Source organism: Lissotriton vulgaris, chromosome 2_1, assembly GCF_964263255.1.
Source record: "Lissotriton vulgaris chromosome 2_1, aLisVul1.2, whole genome shotgun sequence".
Taxonomy (NCBI): Eukaryota; Metazoa; Chordata; class Amphibia; order Caudata; family Salamandridae; genus Lissotriton; species Lissotriton vulgaris.
The window spans coordinates 183,015,349-183,034,766 of NC_141687.1; positions in this window are offsets into that span (position 1 = coordinate 183,015,349).

The window sequence follows — 19,418 nt, forward strand, 5'->3', positions numbered from 1 at the left end:
TTTTTTACTTTCCCCTTGTTATTCATACTCAGATTCTCCTCAATCCTTTCAATTGTTTCATGATTCACTTATTCTCTCTTTCTTTATTGTGGTAGTGGTGAATTATATTTTCTGGCTTCTTTCTCTCCTTCCAACAGTCTCTCTTTCCTCTTCTAAGTTGTTTATCTTTTGCTTATGTCTATCTCAGCTCTCTTCATTTTTTCTATCTTTAAGCTTATCTTTCTATTTTCTTCATAAATGAATGGTCTTCGTGTAATATCTTGGAATGTTAAAGGTCTTTGTAACCCGGTTAAAAAACAACGGGTTTTATCTCATTTAGCAAGATTGAAATGCCAAGTTGCTTTGTTACAAGAAACTCACCTTTCCCAAAAAGACCTTTCCTCTCTACGAAAACAATGGGTGGGTGATGTTTTTTGTTCACACTCAGTTAACAATAAGAACGGTGTTATCATTTTATTTCACAAATCACTGTCAATTCAGTTAAAAAATGAGATTTCATACTCAAATGGCAGGTGGTTGTATTTAGATGTTACAGTCAATAACATAGATTTATCATTTTGCAATGTTTATGGTCCCAATGGTATTGATCTCACTTTTTGGAATGACTTCTCCAAGTTTCTTTCTTCTCACACCAGTGTTGATTTAATTGTTGGAGGTGATTGTAATCAGTTAATGGACCCTTTCCTGGACTGTAAATCTCAAACCAGATATATTCCCAACAAAATGCAAAAGTCCTTTTACAAAGCAATCTCTTCCAGAGGTCTAATTGACTCCTGGAGATTGTCCCATCCCGATGCCCTGGAATTTTCCTTCTTTTCTGCTGTCCATGCATCACACTCCCGGATTGATTATATTTTTCTCACTCGACACACTTTCCAAGTTATGACAAATATAGAAATTGGTTCTATTCTCATTTCAGACCATGCCCCTGTTATTCTAGACATTGATTTACCTTCACCTACTCCCAGCTCCCGTTGTTGGCGCTTTAATAACTCTCTCCTTCTGGACTCTCAATTCGATGATCAATTTACTCTTTTTATGGAAGAATTCTTTCACAATAATCTTAACTCTACTTCCCAATTCCATTTTGTATGGGATGCTTTTAAAGCTTTAGCTAGAGGCTTTATCATAGACTTTGTTTCTCGTAAAAAGAAACAGGCCCTTTCCAAATCCTCTCTTATTCTTAAACAGATCAAAGATCTAGAGCATATTTTTTATACATCCAACTCGCCTGAAGCTCTTTCTTCCCTTATTAAAGCTAAACGTCAATTTAATAAATACTCTTGTGATGCGGCCTGCAATCATCTTTTAAAATGTAATTCTAAAATGTATGGAGGGCATAATAAAGCTGGCAGATCTCTTGCAAATTACCTTAAAATTAAGAAACAAAAATCCAAAATAGCTGTTATTACTGATGCTCATGGGAATTCTCACAGCACGGACGATAAGATTCTTGACAGTTTCGTTCAGTATTACTCCTCTTTATATACACCTGAATCGACACCATCCCCCTCTCAAATAGACTCCTTCTTTCTAAACATACCTAAAGCCTCAACCGCTGATCTTGATTTTGCCTCTCTTGATGCCCCCCCATCTCTGAAAAGGAGATTCTGCAAGCAATCACTCTTTTACCCAAAGATAAGTCCCCCGGCCCGATGGTTTTACTATCCGCTTTTATTTTCATTTTTAAAATTATCTAGTACCACACTTATCCTCACTGATAGCTTCTTTTCTCTCCATGGGTGAACCTAAAGGTTCTTTTACTCAAGGCATGTTATGCTTACTCCCCAAAAAAGATAAAGATCCCTCCTTTTGCAAAAAATGACCGGCCTATTTCTTTAATCAATACGGACTGCAAAATATATGCAAAAATGTTAGCCTCCCATTTGAATACTGTTGTTCCGGACCTCATCAACGTTTATCAGTCAGGCTTTGTCAAAGGCAGGTCTATTACGGATAATTCTAGAACCCTCCTCAACATTATTCATCTTGCCTCCAAAATGAATACCCCTCTCACTGCCATCACCCTTGATGCTGAAAAAGCATTTGATAGGGTTAATTGGGATTTTATGTTTGGGGCTCTTCGTTGGCATGGTTTCAGTCCCAATATTATTAAGCTAATCCATTTATTATATTCAGCCCCCGGCCTCTACTTCTATTTGGGTTAATGGTGTTCAGTCAGCATATTTCCCTTTACATAGGGGTACTAGGCAAGGCTGTCCTTTGTCCCCCCTCCTTTTTATTTTAGCCTTAGAACCTTTCCTTGAAAAATGTCGGTGCTCTACATCTCATTCCGGTTTGGTTTATAAAACGCTAGATATCAAATTCACAGCATATGCTGATGATATTTTTTACTTTATATCTCTAAACCTACTACTTCTCTACCTGCTCTCTTTTCCTTACTTCATGAATATTCCTCAGTTTCTGGATATAAGTTGAACATTGATAAGTCTGAAGTATTACCTCTTAACAAACATTGTCTTTCACATATGTTTCAAGGCTCCGGTTTTGAATGGAATCCAACAAGCATCAAATGTTTGGGTGTCCTATATGCCAACTCTATCAAAGATACCATCAAAATCAATCATAAAGATATTCTTTCCAAGCTCTCTGCTCTTATAGAATGCTGGTTCCCCCCCCCCATTTCTATCCTGGTGGGGAAGATTGGCAACTATTAAAATGATGCTTCTCCCCATTATTAATTTTTATCTCTCTATCCTGCCCATTTCCCTCCCTGCTTACTTTTTCACACTTATCAATCGCATCCTTGTTCGTTTTCTCTGGAACATCCATAAATCCATGATCTCCCTGTTTCGCCTTCAACAACCAAAGCATTTGGGAGGTGTAAATTTTCCCAACCTCGTTCGTTTTCATTCTTCCTTCACTTTAAAACAAATTTGGCCATTCCTAGCAGATTCATCCTCTCCCCCTATCACCGCATGGAGTGCCCTAGAGCTAGCTCAGCTTTCGCCTTTCCCTTTCCTCGCTGCCACCCATTTATCTCAACCCCCTAAACAATTTCTTTCACCCACTTTCAAACTCTCCATGGCGCTTACACTTTCATTGTTTCGCTCCTCTTTTTCTCAAGCACATCTTCACTCTCTTATCCCCTTATGGTATAATCAATCCTTGAAGATCAATAACAAAGCCCTTTTTTGGAAGGAATGGATTGACATAGGTATTATGTATGTAGATAAGCTCTTTGTTAATGGTTCCTTATTGGATTTTTCAGATATTCGCTCATCCTTTCAATGATCTAATACAAATTCTCACCAGTTCCCTGATTTTAAACTAGCTTTATCTACCCTCATCTCGTACCACAATTCATTATCTGACACTGCTCCATCAGACTCTACTCCATTAGATTTCACCACCCCACACAAAGCTGCTACTATTTACAAGATCCTTTCCCGCTCTACTCCTGACCGCCCTAAATCGAAACCCGAACTTGCATGGGAAAAAGATCTATCACAGGATTTTTCCTTTCCTATTTGGTAATCCATCTGGTCTAAAATCCATACCGTATCTCATTCAGCTGGCACCACTCAGACTCTTTATATAATCGACTTTTCCTTACCCCTTCAGACCTATTCAAGTTCAAAACCTCAGATTCCAGTCAACGTTGGCCATGTCCTCATCCTGACAGTAATCTCTTTCATATGTTTTTTCAATGCCCCTTGGTTAAATCCCTTTGGCAACAAATATGGTGCCAGCTGAATGATATTTTATGCTCTAATCACACTTTTGACATTGTTCATATTTTTCTAGGTGGTTCTTCTCCTATTTGGAATGTTTCATATACTGTTCGTAAATTTATAGACTTGTTCATAGCTATTTCTTTGCAGATTATTACTACGAATTGGAAAGATACTTCAAAGATCTCTTAAAACGCAGGGTGGAATTTGTTATGTCATCATCATAGACATGCTACGACTACCTCTCTTTTGATTAAAAGAGATTTGTTATGGTTACCTTTAACTGATTTTCTTTCCAGACGTGTATCCTAATATGCCTCAATTGTTTCTTCTAATTTATCTTACTCTTCTATTTTCTGTTCTCATTCTCTCCACCCGCCCTCTCTCTCTTTCTTCCCTTTCTTTTCCTCTCTTTCTCTCTTTCTTTCTCCCAAAATATAAAAAAAGCATCTTCCCTTAGTATATATATTATGTTTTCCCTTTTTGGGATTTCTTGTTTTTAAAATTCACACTTATATTGTATCTTTCCATTTCTCCAATTTTTCTTATTGATTGTGATTTTGTACTAATGTTTTACTTGGCATATTTGACTTATTAAAGCTTTCAAACTCAAAAAAAGAGACATATACATGCTACACTCAGAAACACATAAGCATATACAAACCCAGACACGCACTAAGAGGGATACATATAGGCACCAAGGCAAAAAGTGCATGGAAAGCTTACAGACATACATGTAACCAAACCCACACACTCCACTGCTCCAGTTTTTCAATAGCCACTGGCTGGAAATGTTACTAGTAGTTGAATGGTTACTAATTACTTGATGTTCTGCTACCTATTGATCAGTGCACTACCCTAGCATTCCCTGTCCTGTGGCAAAGTTAACTTATGTTTAATTCTTTAGATGCAATGTACTATCTGATTCGCAGCTCTGGGCACACTTTGTATAGCATAAGCTGCCTCATTTACATTAATGAGGTGGGAATGAACTGTGTTCTCACTGTGTAGACATACGAGGCCTTCTGGTTAGGTGAGGGACCCGCCTGAGGAATGGCGAGGAAGGTCCAACAGCAAAATCTCTTTACCAACACTTTTCCTCCCACCCACCAAGAACTCAATCTGAAAACTAGTAATGTCTGATGCCAGATTCACATTTTCAGGCTGTATTTATTTACAAACAAGTTTGAACAGTAATTGCATCATATGATTCCAAACATTACATACATCAATTAGTAGAGAAATCTAGACATTTGATCACCTAATCAGATTACCTAGAGTCATGGTTGACAACCTAGCGGGTCCTTTCAACAACACCTTATTGATTTGGGGCCACAACTACCACCTTCTGGTACCCCCCCCAAGATGATCTCACAGGAAAAACTCCCTTGCTCTCCATTACCAAGGATGCCTGGGCCAAAGTGTAAGCTGAGCCCCTAATACAACTAATCCACAGCCACCCCAAAAGAGAGATCCTACTGGCACCCTGTGGGAGAAGAGCCACGGCAACTGCATCTTACCTTGGTCCCTGGCACAAACACCTTCTCCCCACATCCCAATGCTGTGCTAAGGGGTACCGTGAAGTGTAGCACCCCCTCAACAATACTCCCCCTCATTACTACAGTATCAGTGCAGTAAGTTGCTTGAGGTCAAATTGAAGCTGAATACAGAATCCACCTGACATTTGAATGACTGATGCCAAGGCGTCTATGTGCTTTGTGGCCAATCACGAGTCTACTCTGCGTACTATGACAAACAAAACATTAAAGAAAAATATAACCTCTTCAAGCAATGGGCATTAGGGATAGGAGGGTTGGAGAACAGGAACACCGGGATGCAGGGAGCTGCAGGTGCACCTGTGAGCTGCAAGACCCCAAGCATGGAAAAGAGAGCAATGTCTCCAAGCCCCTCCAGCTTACATGCTGGCTAGCCCGGCACCCCTGCAGCTCCCACCCACTGACCAGTGCCCCCTCCCCCCATCCAGTCATTGCAGCAGCCAGACTTTGCTGGCCTTTAATCTGCCCCCGGCTCCCACAGAAAAATCTAAAAATACCAATGGCAATTGAGATTGACCGTCTCTCCCATTACCTTATTGGTGCCCACCAATAACAAAGTTGGCTGCTCCCTTTGGTCATTGTGCTTGCCTTGTGACCCCGTCCTTTATAGCAATAAGTAACATGGTGCCACACAAAATGATACATATGGAATGGACATTGGGATAACATACAATGGTTACAGCGCAGTGTGTGGATACTGAACAACTTCCACTTTGCAAATTGGTTCCCTTATGCACCCAGCAGGCGTTATCCGCTGAATGCTTTGCTATGAAGGAGCAGTTGCAAAGCATTGACAGACTTCCTTGCAAATCGCAGGGAAGAGAGAGACTTCACTTTCCCACCCACTTTCCATTGCGACCAGCAATGACTCACTATGAGGAATTTGCAATTTGCAAACTTTGTCGCAAATTGCAATGTGACTTTTATACATTTATACATTAAAATTGGGATTTTGCATTGGCGAAGCCAGCAATTTTGCTCTGTAATGGATTTGCTTAAAGAATTTTTTTTGTCATTCTAATCATGAGACACAATTAAAACTAGACACATGACAAGAGTCTTAAACACAGGTACTGCTGCACACGGCAAGTATGGACATACAAAATGAGACACGCATGTTCGATTTAAGATACAAATAACAAGGGACTCTCTCCATGGGTCACAATGGCACACTAGCTACAGAGCATTAGATACACACTGAAGCACAAACTCTGCATGAGTTACATAAACAGAGACACAAACGTCCCATACACAGCATGGGTCACATAAACAGAGACAAAAACATTCCAAACACAGTATGGGTCACATAAATAGAGACACAAACATTCCATACACAGCATGGGTCACATTAATAGAGACACAAACGTTCCATACACATCATTGATCACATAAAATGTTCCACATAAACTGAGACACAAACGACCTATACACAGCATGGGTCACATAAACAGAGACACAAACATCTGATACACAGCATGGGTCACTAAACAGAGACACACACATCCCCATACACAGCATGGGTCACATAAATCGAGACACAAACGTTCCATACACAGCATTGATCACATAAACTGAGACACAAACGTCCCCATACATAGCAAGGGTCACATAAACAGAGACACAAACGTCCCATACACAGCTTGGGCCACATAAACTGAGACACAAACGTCCCCATACATAGCAAGGGTCACATAAACTGAGACACAAACGTCCTGTACACAGCATGGGTCACATAAACAGAGACACAAACATCTGATACACAGCATGGGTCACATAAACAGAGACACAAACATCTGTTACACAGCATGGGTCACATAAACAGAGACACAAACATCTCCATACACAGCACGGGTTACACAAGCATTGAAAATGCAATAGGTCTCGCATTAGAAAAGTTGGATCTATTGGTTTTGTAAATGACAATTTTTTTATGTGTTGGTCTTGAAAATAGCAAAATTAATAGCTTTGTCATTTACAATGCCAATACTTTTAACTTTTGCAAATGTGACACCTATAGCATTTGTAATGCAACATGTTTTGTATGTACGTGACTTAGATGTATTCATATTACAAATACAAATGGCTTTTAATTTTTTTAAAGAATTAATACTTAAATAAAATTTCTTGTAATTTATAATAGCAATAGCTTAAAGTATTGTAAATAACTTTTGTGAAGAGTATGTTCAGTGTATTTTATTGTGACGAAAATCCAAGAACAGAGGTGAAATATTAACATATTTTTGTGACAATTGTAATAAAGCTTGAAACATTGAGAGAACAAATTTTAACCAGTTGTTGTTGAATGGTTGCACAGAGTGATGCTGTGAGGGTGATAGATAGAGTGAGTGGCGATAGATAGATAGATAGATAGATAGATAGATAGATAGATAGATAGATAGATAGATAGATAGATAGATAGATACTTAGAGTGAGTGGCGATAGATAGATAGATAGATAGATAGATAGATAGATAGATAGATAGATAGATAGATAGAGTGAGTGGCGATAGATAGATAGATAGATAGATAGATAGATAGATAGATAGATAGATAGATAGATAGAGTGAGTGGCGATAGATAGAGTGAGTGGCGATAGATAGATAGATTGATAGATAGATAGATAGATAGATAGATAGATAGATAGATAGATAGATAGATATAGTGATTGCATTCCGAATCTAAGGAAGACCCATCTCGGAGTTGGGTCTGAATCAGGAACTAATGGGTAATGTGTATTTCAGCTATTGCAGAAATGAACGAATGAAGAGGACACTGACTGATGGACTGTAGAGGTGGACCTTTTCGAAGCTCTCCATGTGCTAACCACTCAGTACAGGGCTAGCAGTGAAGAGGCGGGACTACAAGAGGTGCCCCATGTGGCATGGAGCCTGAAGTGCCTGCGCCAAGAAAGACAAATATTCCATATAATTTTTTTTATAAAGTTCACATTAAGTGAATACATTAACATTACTAGACCACTGATACTCAAAGTGCAGTCCCCTGATCAACAGCAGCACTGGGCTGTTGTTCACTCAATTCAGCACTAACTGATGCCAATTATACAGGCAAACCTTTATTCAATGGTTAATAGAAAGTTAAGGAAAAGAATCTGGGAACATTCACAGGAGCAAGGAGGAGGAAAGTACTGTTTTGTGCAGCAGGTTGAACAGGAGCTAAAGTGTACACTAACATGACCTAGCAAATGAGTGTGTACATTGTGTTAGGGAAGCACCTAGTAAAACTAGTTGGGCATTAACATATCACCTAATAACACAATTATCCTGCTACTAACAACTCTACGCAGTAAGAGAAGTAGCATAGATGATTAGAAGTTGTACCATACGGGTACAAACGAGCCCAAAATCAGCACTAACTTTAACCAGAGCTCCTGGAGCAGACAAACATTAAGAACTGCAATGTACTAGGCCGTGAGGGCAGAGCTAGAAAACGAAACAAGAGAATATCACTTAAAAGACAAAGTAAAGTGATTTCTGAAAACCTTAACAGCATTCATCAGAGATCTTATTAGAAGCTAATTCTAACTTTAATTGCCATCTTGATATTACTCAACTGGCAAATCTTGCTTTTTGGTGGCTTGCGGCAATGATTTGTTGTTATTTCTCTGGAAATTCTGTACTTTAACCAGTGTTCAGTGTCGACGTCTAAGGTTGTGCATTATGCTTCATAAACCAAAAATAAATCTGCAAATGCTAAATAATGGAGAACATGCTACTATAATAATTTTAAATATAAATGTCTTTTCTCCAAGAATTTCGGCATACAAAAAATCCTATTGGCACAGGTTTCACCCCTGAATCGGAAACAAGATAAGGGCAATAGTGCACTGGATATGGGATGCTTTATTTAATGTTAATAAAATAAGATTCATGTGGTGTCAGCGGGTCAGTCACATGAAGCCGTCAAAAACTAAAGGTTGAAGCCCTTGCACAAATACAGAACTTTCTGAAACTCTAAGGTCAACCAGAGAACATCCTCGCACTGCACAGTTACGGCACCCAGAATAAAGTGGGCCCGTGCAGCATGGGTTAGGTAAATGTAGAATGCAGCTCCAAACACAAACTGGTCTGGGAATATGATGCAATTCGGATTGTCACCCCGCGCAAAAGAGATTCACCCGAAACAGACTGCAGACAAAAACAAAATGCTTTTCATTTTTCTTCCGCTGTCCGAAGGAGGGCCGTGCGAGGTTAATGTCAAAGACTAGAAACCTTATCACGATGAGGGAAGGCAGAGAAGGGGAGGGGGGAGGAGAAATACGACACGGCGGGCAGGGGAGGGGGCCGAGCGGGGAGAGCGACCTTATCACGATGAGGGAAGGCAGAGAAGGGGAGGGGGGAGGAGAAATGCGACACGGCGGGCAGGGCAGGGAGCCGAGCGGGGAGAGCGGCGATGATGGGTGTTAAGCAGCAGGGGCCTTTGAAGTGAAGCTAAGCTTCACTTCACTTCAAAGGTGTGGGAGGAGTGCTGCTGGGGAACAGATGGCGATTTGATGATGTGCACACGCATTTTAGGTCAATGCGCTTGCGCAATGACCTAAAAGCGCACGGGCACAGCACCAAATCGCCAGTTGGGATACTAGTTGGGTAAAGTCTGTTTAAGTCGCTTTAGTCTCGCTCTGCTCAGTGCGCATGCGCATTGAGAGGCGAGACCTAATAAACAGAGACAATAACGTCACATGCACAGCATGGGTCACAAAAACAGAAACACAAACGTCCCATACACAGCATGGGTCACATAAACAGAGGCACAAACGTCCCATGCACAGCATGGTCCACATAAACAGAGATACAAACATAAATATGAAGATATGACAAACTGGGGCTTGTATCTTACATGATGACAAACATTTTAAATAGTTTACATTTGTCATGGCGTGCTTTCCGCAGCATGACACTGTGTAGCGGAACCGCAGTTTTTTGCGAAGTACACCGTATCCAGAACCATTTCCATTTTAAATAAATGTAACCTAATTTGTTGTAAAAGTCATAATTTTTAGACTGATATGGCCAAGAGAAAAGCTTTGCAAACTCGTAATCTTTTTCATGCACCTGCAGGAAGGTTGCAAAAGCACCTAACAACTGGCTGCATCCATATTTAGCGATGCAAGGCCTATGGCCTTAAATAGGTCTTGTTTCCGTGCAGAGGGGACATTCAGTCATCCATCTACACAGAACCATTTGAACTCAGGGCTGGGCATTCCTGCTCTGATATTACAAGCTCACACAAATATAGTATGTTGACTGTACAGCCACTGATCTCTTTACATACATCTGTGGCTGCAGAGCAGCAGGGACTGTACTGTTTTTGTTTACAAGCCAGTGGTGATTACAGGGTGCTCATGATGTCGGCTTGCAGGGGTCTTGGAATGGTCACCGACAAACGTGCATATTTGCTACCTGCCAGAGTCAGATATATAGAGATTCCTTCATGCAAAGTCCCTTCTGATTCACAAGACCCAAAAACTTTTTTTAGCAATTACTACTCTACCAGACTAATCCTGATTTTAATATAATTTCCAACCGACACATGTAGTCACAAAATACAGCAGCAAAAAGTGCTTGGCCTCTTGCTAAGTTATGTGGCCAGATCAGCAGACTAGACCTCCACATTGCATGGAGGCATTTATTCATCTGCATAGCTAAAACCTCTGTGATATCACTTCTTCGCACGGCTCCTTTAAGTATATTGTCTGTCATGGTGAACGACTCACATCTAGGTGGAAAAGGTAAGCTGGGAAATGGGAAGCGGGAATACACCTCAGTTGAAGAAAATTGTCAAATACCTCTTGAATATGTCAAGTTGCATTTCCAAATTTGTCAAAGTGACATTAAATCCTATTGCCTTTGACCACAAATGTGCATGTTTGCTAGTGACCATTCCAAGATCCCTGTAAGCCGACATCGTGAGCACCATGTAGTCACCCCTGGCTCAAACTACTGCCCCTGCTGCTCAGTAGCCGCAGATGTACGTAAAGAGATCAGTGGCTGTACAGTCAACATACTATATTTGTATGAGCTTGTAATATCAGAGCAGGAATGCCCAGCCCTGAGTTCAAATGGTTCTGTGCAGATGGATGACTGAATGTCCCCTCTGCACGGAAACAATACCTATTTAAGGCCATAGGCCTTGCATCGCTAAATATTGCATTTTAACCAATTTATAGGTAAAATGGATTTAAATGCTTCGATTTTACAAAATCTTTTTACCCAGCTCGAACCTATGGCATTTTCCTAGCCAATAATTTTGATTTTTTTTTTAATTCACAATTTGAACAAATGTTTTAAAAATGTCATGGGGTGCAGCTCTTGTATAGACAGACCCCCTCATTTCCACGTCCCTGGACTGGACTACCCTAAGCCGCCTTTGATTTCTCCCACTATTTCTTGCGTGTTCATTCAAAACTGCTCGTAAGATTGTAACTTGTTTCTACATTCTTTAAATATTGTGCTGTAAATGCATCATTTATTGCCACGTTAAAACATCGATTGAGGGGACAACCAACCCCCTGAATCCTCGATTAAAGGTTGTGTGTTTGCGCGCTTCGTTTGCCTGCTCAGAGTGAGGGAGGAGGGGAAGTTGGGGGTATTTTATTTTTTCTGGCTCCTTCCCTGCTGTGGCATGCTTCTAATGTCCCAGAAGCCTCGAGCTTCATACCTGCAAAACTCCAAACATGACAGAATCTCAGAAGATGTGATAACAATATATCCTGCTCACCTTTCAACAGCCCAATCCAGACAGAGAAGATGAGAGAGCTCCTAAATAATAACTGCAGCTGGGCGGTGCAGATGTTGTCCCGAGACATCTCAGCTACAAGCGATGTGTGTCACTTCCGGAATCCTGCCTCGTGCTCCAGGAACCACCACACACGTAGAGGGAGTGACTACCCCTTCCAGCCAAAACAAACACCCCGGCCGCCTCTATGCCATGACCTCATGAGATTTAAGACTAGGCACCCTGACAGTGCTCCAGGCATCGTAATCCACCGAGACCGCCATAGCACGCATCCCATCTCTGGAAATTTGCTACGCAGAATTACTTTTTTAGCGCTGGCACAAGTCTGCCCAATCACCACTGGCCACAGGCATGACTGGCAAGCCATCACCTGCCCTGGAGCTGGAGGATTCACAAGGAGGAAACAGAGAAGGGACACAGTATTTATTTTTATCATTCTTGAGTTTTATATAGCGCTAGCTATCAGAGTGCTTTCCATGTTATGTGATAACGTTTACAAGAGGTACGTCTGGGGAGTCCATAGAGTCATAGTTGAGCAATACAACATTAAGTGGTTATAACGTCACACACAGTATAAGGAAGTATACTTTAGACACTTCCACATAGCTTGTGTTGATAAAGAGGCACTGAAATTCACTGAGATGCCTGTGCAATAGTAAACACTAAACACGAAGATAAGATATTTAGTGTGGACAATGCGTTTTAAGGAGGGCGTCTCACATGAGGCAAAACTATATATGATCCAGTTTAGGACATCAACCTGTCCCCGTCACGTCAGAGACATATTTAGAGCAGGGCAGAAGCATGCCCAAAGCTACCCAGGGTGGGGTGTTCGAGGTCCTCCACTTGACATTTACAGGCATCAGTAGCACTAATCCTTGTGTAAGCTGCAGGGAAATGACCATGCAGAGACAGATGCTGCAGCGTTGCTATTCTAAGGATAGGCAATGCCAACTTTCAGATGGGTCTGTGTCACATTGCAAGCCACAGATCCTCTCCCACATTGGGCATCTACCTGACAGTGGCTGATTCACCCGCCTGCCAGTCTGTTACCAGCGACAGGGGCCTTGAGGAGATGACTTGGTGTCACAGAATGTATTTTCTGTGCCCATATGTGCTCTGATGTAGAGGATGGCAGCCTAAGATTATGCTGAGCTTCATCAAGTGAATGAAAACAATTCGAAATGGAGATATATAAGATTGGTCCAGGGTGTGCTACAGACCAATGTTTGGTCACCAGGTAACCAATCAATAAGGGTGAAAAAAGATGATTGGCCAACATTGAATGGAACAGTCCCTCACTGCAGCAATAGCGGGGCGCTGATTCTCAGAGATACAGATCAATATTAATCAATTTGTAGACAGCACCCATCTGTACCCAGGGGTGTTTTCTTTAGATATGAAAAATAAGCTCACGCCTATCCCCTCCAATCTGGAAACTTGGCTGGCAGTTCTCCACCTACAAGTAAACCCAAGCAAGACAGAAATGTTAATATAATTATCCAACAGAGGTTCTCTTGGATTTTCATCTAAACTGGTGCACTTGACCATATCATTGGGTTTCACCGTTGTTGAGAACATGGATCTGCAAGACCACATTACCACGATTACAAAGAAGGCAGTGCAGCAAATTGGGAGATAAACAATCTATACCTCTAAAGGTTTTTCTGAAGGATGTGCATCTAGACTGGGGGAATACATTCCTTGCAGGTTTACGGAATGCCAATACTGGATCTAGCTAAATCCAAACCCGGGTTGGCTGTACTTGGCATCAGGTGTTTCCCCAGGAGGCTTGAAGAGTGGGGGGCAGCTTTTGATACTGTGAGCTGGGTTTGTAACAGTGCAGGGGTTTTAAATGCATTGTAGAGTTCTTTGTATATCCAGCAGTTTTCAGGCAACAATAAAAGTGCCTAGATAACTTTGGTGATTAATGTACCTGCTGATTGAAGTTTTGCCTAGTAGCAGTTTTGACTAATCTAAGGTAGTGCAGAGGGTTAATATGCCCACCGCTAAGAGCGTGTATGCAGAACACAGAACAGTATTTTAAGTGCATAGTTTAGTGGGGTACTGCTTTTTTTCACAGACATCCTTTTGTTACTCTGCGGTTACAATCGTAATCTAGGTTAGAAAGTTTTGTTTTTTCCTAGTCTTTCATTATCCTAATTTTGCTAAAAAGGGATTTTTCTTCAGTAGAAATACGTTCTTATTAGTAAAGACAACCCTAACTACTGTGTTACATTCTGAATCCTGAGTTTGTGCTTCCCCAGACGAAGCAATCTAAAAAAATGCCTACCAGTATGAATGGCATGTGAATCCTACAATTTGTAGGCCCCTTTGTCTTATGTACCAATTTCTATACACGAATTTAAACATGTATGATTCATTGTCTCTGTATGTGTGTTTGATGTAAAATGATCAGACACCCTACATTGGTATGAGAAGTGCTATAAAACGAATTAAATGCATGTGAGAGAGGGGCCATGGAGAGATGAGGGGCACTGTTGGAGGGTGATAGTGAGGGAATCATTGAAGAGCCCCAACAAAGATTGCTGTATCCTCGTGCACTGTTAGGTCATCATTTAGTATGCTTTAAAAAAAACAAATAGAATTTAACATATAATGAAAAATGTGTGGTAGAATGCACAATTTTTGCCATTTCTCACCAACTTCTTTTGGGGGGAGAACACCCCCTCAAGCCTCCTTGTAGCGGTCATGCTCGCTCACTGCGCTCTCTATGCACTGTATGGAGGCTGGTCTGACAAAATTGCCAGGACTGCATTGGGTTCCCAGTCTGGCCCTGGCTAATCTTTCTCATTGGCGTCACCAGGCCTCAGACTTGTGACCTGCAGATCACACTAGATGCCAGCAGCAGGCATTTAACCCACTGAACCATCTTATCGTAAACTAAAAGTAGCACATGGTCTTGGGCATCAAGAAGTAAGTAAACATTGTCTCCAAAACTACAAACCTAGCACTTCTCTCAACGATTTATTGCTCTGTTTTTGTACGATGTACAACACTTTCATAACTTTTGGTCAAGCTGCCCTTAAAAATACAGTATTAAATAAATTAGGACAAGAAAAAACATTAGCACACGCCACAGAATTGCATGACTGTGCCATCAAATCTCTTCTAAACCAACTGAAACAAATCACACTTAAAGAAAACAAGCATTGGCATAGCCAATAGGTCTTGCTTTTGGGACCTTATAAGTGTTTAGCCATGCAACAGTTGATGTTGTTGCACCAAGGATATTGTGCTGAATAATTAAACACTTATAAAGTCCCAAAGGCTAGACCTATTGGCTATCCCAATGCTTGTTAAATATTGTTTTCATCTTGACTGATTTGTTGTCTGTTTAAGGCCAGAGGTCAAATATCAGTTTGTTTTTTACCAATTGTTGCTTATCTTATCCTGGGAAATTGTTTACTTTTTTCTCTTATTACAGTTAGACGTGTTTTTTCAAGTGAGCGGCCTGACAATCATTGTGAAACAAAAGGCTGTAACATTTCAACAGTTTGTAAAATGCTAGTACAAGTATTTCAGAATATATCGGGAATTATGGAAGAACATTTATTTTGTAATTCAGAAGTGTGATGCAAACACAGTTTTAAATAGGAACAAAACAAATCAGAACACTTTTGTCAGGCCACCCCGGATGGCTATGGCGTAGTGAGACATGATAGACAATCAGGAAGAGGAGGAGGACTTGCCATAATTTTTAAAAATCAGTACCACACCACGCTAGACCCCATTTCATCTACTAATTGTGAAGCTGCCGCCTTTGCAATTAATCTTAATAGTAAACAAACTTTTAAAGGCATTTTGCTTTATCGACCCCCCGGACCTCGCAGTTCCTTTCTTTGCTCCCTATCTGAGCTAAATCAGTATATTATAGGCTCTGCTGATTACACAATATTGGGAGATTTCAACTTCCCTCTGGAAGAACATGGAAACCACGACACCTCCCAACTTATCGCTGACCTCCTCACGTTAGGACTTCAGCAACTGGTAACGGGAATTACTCACCTGGCGGGACACACACTAGATGGTGTCTTTACCAATAACTCTCTCATCAAGATATCAGATATTTTACCCCTTACCTGGACCGACCATAGGGCCATCATACTCTCTATTGACACTCCCCCAGTTAACCTTCCTGCTTCCAGACCACCGAGTAGGGCAGCAATCCGTGCCTGGAAGAATGCTGATATCCCTCAGATGGCAAACATTTTGTCATTATCCTCCCCTACCTTAGGATCTAATCCCGTCCTCTCAGCTTCAGCTTTCCATGACTGGATTAAGAACGCCGCTGATCAGGTTGCCCCAGAAAAATCCATCCAACCTAATAGAAGGTCGCCCTCAGCAGCATGGTATACAGAAGAGCTTAGACTCCACCGACAACACTGTCGGAATTTAGAAAGACGTTGGAGGAAATCTTATTGCCCCTTAGCTAAGCAATCTTACAAAGATGCTTTAATTATATATAAAAGGGCCATTATCACCCGGAAAACGACCTATTTCTCGACCCAAATTGACAATGCTAGGAATTCGGCCAGAGAACTCTTTTTAGTGGTCAATTCCTTATCCACACCTCCCTCGGGTCCTGGAGCAGAACCCTCCCAACTGTTCTGTAATGCACTGTCTAATTTCTTCACCACCAAAGTGGCAGACATCTATTCATCTTTTGGTGGAGATGTAGGGACCAGTTCCACTGTCAGAAGAAAGGAAACTCCCCATATTAACCATGACCCTTTCTCTTACTTCGCTGACACTTCAGAAGACCAAATCAACAGACTTATCTCTATCACGAAGTCAGGATCCCCTTTGGACCCTTGTCCCCCCTCAGTGATGGCCAATCTAAGTGAGGTGATTTCTCACCCACTTATGGAAATCTGCAACACTGCCTTTCATACCGGCTGTTACCCAGCCCCGTGGAAGAAGGCAGTGACTAAGCCTTTATTGAAGAAGCCCTCCCTGGATCCCTCTGCTTTGGTCAGTTATAGACCTATTGCCTGTCTCCCTTTCCCGGCCAAAATTTGCGAAACTCTGATGAACAAACAGCTCTCAGAGTACGTCGACACTCACCAACTCTTAGACGAAACGCAATTTGGCTTCAGGAAGGGACATGGGACGGAGACTGCTCTAATAAAAGCCTCTGACGAAATCCGAACCATCATGGATCAGGGAGGAGTGGCCATCCTAATTCTTCTGGATCTGTCCGCAGCATTTGACACGGTCGACCATGCTATCTTGGTCGACCGTGTCACAGCTCTGGGGATAGATGGTTTGGCCAGAGACCTTATTTCATCCTTCCTGGCCGACCGTACCCAGACAGTCAAGTTGGGTAACTTCTACTCTCCCGTCTCTGCACTACCATGTGGAGTACCCCAAGGCTCCTCGCTAAGTCCAACGCTATTTAACATCTATGTAGCGGACTTAGCGAGGGTAATAAAGGCCTATGGGGTACGATTAACCTCCTATGCAGACGATACCCAACTGGTGCTGGCGATCCACAAGAACGGCACAGCAGTGGCAGCTAATTTTCAGGAGGCCATGCTCGCTGTTAGTACATGGATGTCCTCCAACTGCCTAAGGCTTAACTCGGATAAAACCGAGGTTATGACCTTTGGCAACCTCGCTCCAGAATGGTCCCCCATCTGGTGGCCTAACCAACTGGGCTCTCCACCTGTCCCTGTGCTAAAAGCGAGAAATTTGGGAGTCATCTTTGACAGCAAATTAACATTCAACCTTCATGTCAACAAGGTTGTCTCCTCTGCTTTCTTTATCCTAAAGAAAATAAAGAAACTGCTGCCTTATCTCCCCACCTCTGCTGGGAAGACCTTAGTTACCACTCTGGTATTTTCCAAAATCGATTATGGAAATGCCCTCTTCCTTAACACCCAGAAACAGGTGTTGTTGAAGCTACAGTCAGTACAGAACGCGGCTGCCAGAATTCTTCTAAACATCCCTTGTCGCCAACCTACCACCCTTGCTATCCGCCAGCTCCATTGGCTTAGAGTAGAGAGCCGCATTAAGTTCAAGGCCCTCTGCATTGCCTATAAGGCAATGCATGGCATTGGACCCAAATTCTTGACTGAGGCACTTCAGGTCTACACCCCCATAAGACTGTTGAGATCCGCCAACACCTGCCTTCTACCTGTACCTCGTACCAGAACGGCTACCTGGGGAGACCGTCGCTTTTTAGTGGCTGTACCAAAACTTTGGAACCTTCTTCCACTAAATATCAAAAATACACCCAACTTGATGAGTTTCCGCAGGCTTGTAAAGACATGGTTGTTTGACCAGTGAATCTTATTACGGTAGTCCTGCTAGCTCACACATGCGCCGAGACACCTTCGGGTATTTGTTGCGCAATAAAAATATCAAAAATAAATAAATAAAATAAATTATTTGGTGATGTGCAAATGAGAAATTTTTGCAGAAACTGTATTTTCAAACATTGTACATATTATAGTTTTATCAGTAAAATGGCTTATCTGTGGTATATTTTGTTGCCATTTCAATGGGAAATATGCTGATTGCAAGTAAAGTGTGGTACCACTTCAGGTATATGTTTATTACAACTAATAGTATTTAAACCTGATTTAAGAAACTTTCCTACCCTTGCTGTGATGACAGTGTGGTTAACGAACTAAGAGGCAAGTCAGTGGTCATGTGAATTCTGTGTGTGGCTTGATTTGTAAGATATATGGGGAACACGTTTAGTCTAATCAAACAAGTGTTTTTATTTGCACAGCAGACATGCTGAACTTGTGTATTTCAGGGTACTCTCATATGATAAATAAGAAAATGGTGGCTTGCTGAATTAAAATATTTTCCTAGGATCACATCATTTAAAACCAGTTTATCGGTGAAGAACATTATAATTAGGTTGGGTAGTTTATCTCCCTTTACCTGAAGGCCTAGTAATATATGTATATTTTTTTTAGGCCTGGTCCTTTGACGTTTAACATGGGTTGGGTTTCCTTTTCTGTGTCTCCAAAATTTACAAGCACTCATTAACTTCCTCATGGCCTAGGGGTTCTCAGCCCAGGGCCACCCTGAGAAGTGCTGCATTCACTTGTTGCATGACCTCCTCGAGTCTTTTGGAGTGGTTCCTTCTCTGTCCAGCACAACTCTTGGGGCAGTGTCCTGTCAAGTCGCCCCCAGCTTTGTTGACTCCGCCAGAAGCAAGGAGAGGCACCATGCTGCTTTGTGACTCCCAACACGTGTTCATTCTGCCTCTCATTCGCTTCCGTTGTCCTTGAAGCTGGGCAGGGTAAGAACTCTGGATAAGTGGTCTGGAGCATCACCCCTTGAGGTACAGGTGGGCTGTGCAGGGCTCGACTGGTCCTCAGTAAGTCCTCGTAGAGTGGTTCTTTCATCACCGCCCTCTGGAGAGTAGCATCCTG